The sequence below is a fragment of the Balaenoptera ricei genome, chromosome 14 (assembly GCF_028023285.1).
Source record: "Balaenoptera ricei isolate mBalRic1 chromosome 14, mBalRic1.hap2, whole genome shotgun sequence".
Lineage (NCBI taxonomy): Eukaryota > Metazoa > Chordata > Mammalia > Artiodactyla > Balaenopteridae > Balaenoptera > Balaenoptera ricei.
Genome location: NC_082652.1, coordinates 8033267 through 8039272, shown reverse-complemented (window position 1 = coordinate 8039272; position 6006 = coordinate 8033267).

Here is a 6006-nt window from a genome sequence, read left to right as displayed (position 1 = left end):
TCCCTGGTTTGGGAAGATCCCACATGCCGCGGAGTAACTAAGCTGATGCACCACAACTACTGAGCCTGCGCTATAGAGCCCTCGAGCCACAACTACCGAAGCCCGTACGCCTAGAGCCCGTGCTCCGCAACAAAGAGGAACCACCGCAATGAAAAGCCCGCGCACTGCAACGAAGACTCGCCCCCGCTCGCCGCAGCTAGAGAAAGCCTGCACGCAGCAATGAAGACCCAACACAGCCAAAAATAAATAAAAAATAAATTAATTAATTAATTAAACAAAAAACAGGCTGTGAGCAAAAAACCAAAAAAAGCAGACAAGCATCCATATTTGGACAGAGAGCCAATAGTTTGCTCACCCCTGCCCTAGACAATCAATAAAACAATTAAGCATTAGTTTGTAGCCGTTGCTGAATTCTGTGGTATAAGTACCCCTATGGCCAGTTTCAAACTACCAATGTAAGCTAGTTTGAACTTGGAGTTGAGAACCGTATAAGTAGTAACGTATCACACAGAAAAATAGACAAAAGCCTAGGTAGTACTAAAATGTAGTGAAATAATTAGGAAATGATGAGATTTGAGCATTTATTACCTTTGTTTTCATGATAGTTTATTTAGTTGTAAGTTTATATTAAATTTTTTTCTGCTTTTTAATGTAATTTTTAATATACATAATTTACTTTTAAGTTATCTGGTATTTTAAAAAATTTTTTCGCAAACTTCTTGAAGAATTCACAGTGGGCTCTCCTGAGCCTGTAGGAACTGCTCTGCTCTGGTTGCCTGAGGTTTAGGGGGCGGGAGGCCCCCATGACTGGGGAAAGGGCAGAGGACATCAGTGGCCCTGGAGGAGGAGCAACTGCTATGACATCAGGGCCCAGGGCACATCAAAGGGTTTTCTCTTTCCTCTCTGGCCAAACAACTATCTCGTCAGTTGCTCCATTATTTGCATAAACCCAGGGTGAGGTTACTCAAGATCAGCCATTGATCCCTTTCGAACTGAACCTGTGTCCCCACCATCCAAAGTCCCTAAACTTTTGAACATCTGACACCCTTCAGTTCGGAACGCTGACTTTCATTCTTCACACGGGCAATAGGGAAGTTAGCTTTGGCCTCCAATTTGCTGTGTTGCCTTCAACATATTGCTTAACCTCTCTGAACTCCCTTTTTCCATTTCTGAATATTAGGGAGCGCTCTTATGAGTCTTCGGTACCTACAGGGATAGGAGTGACTATGTGTCCAATGCTTTGCATTTAATATAACAGCCCTATGAAGTAGGTGTTATTATTATACCCATTTTACAGTTAAGGAAACTGAGGCTTGGAGAAGCTAAGTGGCTTATACTATAAGTGGTAGAGTTGGGATTCATTCCCTCTACTCCCAGTCCAAGTTTCTTATTTTTTTCTGGTGTGTCTCCCTGCGTCTGGAGATCTTCAAGATTTTTACAGATGAAAGGGGTCTGAGGGCTTCCCTGGTGGCACGGTGGTTAAGAATCTGCCTCCCAATGCAGGGGACACGGGTTTAAGCCTTGGTCTAGGAAGATCCCACATGCCACGGAGCAACTAAGCCCGTGTGCCACAACTACTGAGCCTGCGCTCTAGAGCCTGCCTGCCACAACTACTGAAGCCCCCATGCCTAGAGCCCGAGCTCCGGAACAAGAGAAGCCACTGCAATGAGAAGCTCATGCACCACAACAGAGAGTAGCCCCCGGTCACCACAACTAAAGAAAGCCCACAAACAACCTAAATGCCCATCGACAGACAAATGGATAAAGAAGATATGGTACATATATACAATGGAATATTAGCCATAAAAAGGAACGAAATTGGGTCATTTGTAGAGACGTGGATGGATCTAGAGACTGTCGTACAGAGTGAAGTAAGTCAGAAAGAGAAAAACAAATATCGTATATTAACGCATATATGTGGAACCTAGAAAAATGGTACAGGTGAACCGGTTTGCAGGGCAGAAATAGAGACACAGATGTAGAGAACAAACATATGGACCCCAAGGGGGGAAAGCGGCGGGGGTGGTGGTGGGATGAATTGGGAGACTGGGATTGACATATATACACAAATATGTATAAAATAGATAACTGATAAGAACCTACTGTATAAAAAAATAAATAAAATTCAAAAAAAAAGAAAAACTCGCATGCAGCAACGAAGAACCAATGCAGCCAAAAATAAATAAATAAATAAATAAATTTATTTAAAAAAAAAGGGGGGGGTGTCTGAGTAGTCATTAGTCCTGGGACTTGGAACCCAAATGCCCCAGAAGCCAGGAGAGTGACGTAGAAGAGAGAAGAGCTGGGTGGAATTGTGGAGTCGTATGCTCACACCTTGTCAACAAGGGTGATGATTACTGAGCTTCAGCCAGTTATCCCCTGTGGGGATGTGGGCTAGTTTGGCCAGATTTTGTTCAAGAGAAGCTGGAAATTTGAATTTTTATGTGAAATCCATTGATTTAAAAATTATTCTGATTTTGGGAATTCCCTGGCTGTCCAGTGGTTAGGACACCGCACTCTCACTACCAAGGGCCTGGATTCAGTCCTTGGTTGGGGAACTAAGATCCCACAAGCCGCGCGGTGTGGCCAAAAAAAAAAAATTGTTTTAATTCCATTAATAGGAAATAACCAGAATAGGTAAATCCATAGAGACAGAATGCAGATTGGTGGGTCAGGGGCTGGGAGGAGGGAGGACTGGGGAGTCACTGCTAACGGGCATGGGGTTTTCGTTTTGGGGTGATGAGAATGTTTTGGAGCTAGATAGAGGTGGTGGTTACATGACGTGAATGTACGAAATGAATTGTTCACTTAAAAATGGTTAATTTTATGTCATGTGGCTTTCATCTCAATAAAAAAATTGTATTTGTTCTAACATTTTTATGACTGTTTTTTGATATTGATAGAAAGTGTTTTTATCAAAGGTTAATAATACACAGAAAAATGCAAAAAGTATATGGCTTTCTGAATTTTCACAAACTGACCACACCTGTTTAACCAGCTCAGATATATATTTTATTTTATATTTTGTAACAGAATTAATGCAAGTTGATATAGAAAAAAATACACATAATTAAAAGTGAAAAGAAAAGAGAGAGAAAAAAGGAAAAAGAAAGTAAAGAAAACTAACCCATTCATAATCCTTCAAGCACAGAAAACCACCATGGACAATTTGGGCATATCCACCCAGACCGCCTTCTAAAAATGTATAAACATATGATACTTTTCTGTTACATTTTGTGTATACTTTGTAAACACTGTTCATGCTAATAAATACCTATGTTGATCATAAGTGTGCGTGTCTTTCTTTGAAAGGCCGTGTCGTGATGATTTTAACCAACCTCTAGAACCAAATGTTTAGGTTGTTGCCAAAATCTTGCCATTAGACACAGCATCTACAATGATCTGTCTCACTTGAAGTTACAGTTTTGTGCTCCTAAACAATTATTCCTGTGTTAAATTACTCTGAATTCATATTAGCAAATATCTTATTTTCTAAATTGCTTTCTCTCCTGCCCTTTCTACTCTGCCCAGGTACTAAATATTAACGATCTCACATGTATAATCCCCTACCTTGCTTCATGCTTAGGCAATCATATACAAGCATATTACAGGCACATATAAGGGGGAAATGACTTTGTTGTATGAAAACAGTATCATGCACTTTGTGGCTCTCTGCATCTTACTTTCCCAAATGTTTAAGTATTGGCACCTGTGCTGGATATTCTTTGTGCCCCTCCAAGGCTCTTCCCTCTCTGTCTTATTCTACACCCTAAGCCCCTTTGCTCTCTGGCAACCAGAGGCTCCAGCAAATGAGAGGAGACCGGCAGTGGGGGGATGGGGGGTGGGGGAGCCCCCTCTGCCAGATGTTTTTTAAAAAATATTTATTTATTTATTCATTTGGCTGCTCCGGGTCTTAGATGCGGCATGTGGGATCTTTAGTTGCGGCATTTGGAATATAGTTCCCTGACCAGGGATTGAACCCGGGCCCCCTGTATTGGGAGCGTGGAGTCTTAGCCACTGGACCACCAGGGAAGTCCCCAGATTTTTTTTTAACATCAGCTGTGTTCCTCTACTGAAGACCACACTCCTATGGGTGGCTACGGCCCTCTCTGGGATCCCAAACTGCTCCCTCCCCTTGCCCCTTCAGATCTGGGAGTGATAGCCCACCCCACTGTTGCCAGTCCTAGCCAGTTTCATTATCCCTTATTTGCTCCCTTAAACTTGCTGGTGACTCTAACCTTTTCATTAAACATACCTTAAATACCCTTCTGAGTATGCCCGCTATTTCATGATGGGGCCCTGAACTGACTCAGCAACTAAAATTCTTAAAACTCTCAGTGAGCCAACTCACACAAATGTGACACCAGTTAAGACCCTGGAGGGAATTCCCTGGTGGTCCAGTGGTTAGGACTCCGCACTTTCACTGCCTTGGGCCCGGGTTCGATTCCTGGTCAGGGAACTAAGATCAAGCTTCGGGATGTGGCCCCCCCCCAAAAAAAAGACCTTGGAGTCCAGCCTCTTGACTTATAGATGCAGGTACTGAGGGTAATTGACTTCCCAGTTTGCCTGGCTCCCAGTAGGCCAGGGCAGAGGGAAAATATGGAAGATCTGCAGGGTCCTGGAGGCGGGGAGTATGATTGTGACCGCCCAGGTCTTGTGGGTACCTCTCGGGTCTACTTCCCAATTCCCTTTCTCCTGGCCTCCTTCTTGTTCTGAAATGAAAATGAGAAAGGTATGGATGTTTGGAAGAGGCAAACAATTTAAGTTCTGCTACATCTTGGCAGCTTTGTAAAACAAAGGCTATGTTGCCTGCCTGTGGCCACTGCAGGTAAGATGAACCAGAACACATGCACCGCAATGTTCATTGCAGCACTCTTTACAGTAGCCAGGACATGGAAGCCACCTAAATGCCCATCGACAGAGGAATGGATAAAGAAGATGGGGCACATATGTACAACGGACTACTACTCAGCCATAAAAAAGAACAAAAGATTACCATTTGCGGCAACATGGATGGACCTAGAGATTGCCATACTGAGTGAAGTACACTGAAGACACAGAAAGACAAATATCATATGATATCGCTTATATGTGGAATCTAAAAAAAAAAGGGTACAAATGAACTTATTTATAAAACAGAAGTAGAGTCACAGATGTAGAAAACAAATTTATGGTTACCAGGGGATAAGGTGGGGAGGGATAAATTGGGAGATTGGAATTGACATATACACACTACTATACATAAAATAGATAACTAATAAGGACCTACTGTATAGCACAGGGAACTGTACTCAATACTCTGTAATGGCCTATATGGGAAAAGAATCTAAAAAAAAGGAGTGGATATACATATGTGTATAACTGATTCACTTTGCTGTACACCTGAAACTAACACAACATTGTAAATCATCTATGCTCCAATAAAAATTAAAAAAAAAAAAGATGAGCCAGAACAATCAGAATAGGGAAGGAGCAGATTATTCCCTCCGTGTGTTCCGTTAGAATCCTTGATTAAATACTCAGTCAAACATCTGAAGCTAAGCCGCAGTTCACAGCCTCTGAGTCCTCAGTGCGTGGGACACACAGGTAAACATGCATTTAGGATACCAGATGGAAAGTGCAGTAAACAGTCCAGCTTTGGAGCAGGTTAGAGGATGATTCCCAGGAGAGGTGATTTGAGCTGGATGGATCTTGTTATTTTATATTTATTTATTTATTTATTTATTTATTTATTTATTTATTTGGGTCTTCGTTGCTGTGCGCAGGCTTTCTCTAGTTGCGGCGAGTGGGGGCTACTTTTCATTGTGGTGCGCAGTCTCCTCATTGCGGTGGCTTCTCTTGTTGTGGAGCACGGGCTCTAGGTGTTCGGGCTTCAGTAGTTGTGGCACGCAGGCTTCAGTAGTTGTGACGCGCAGGCTCTAGAGTGCAGGCTTAGTAGTTGTGGCTCGCTGGCTTAGTTGCTCCGTGGCATGTGGGATCTTCCTGGACCAGGGCTCGAACCTGTAT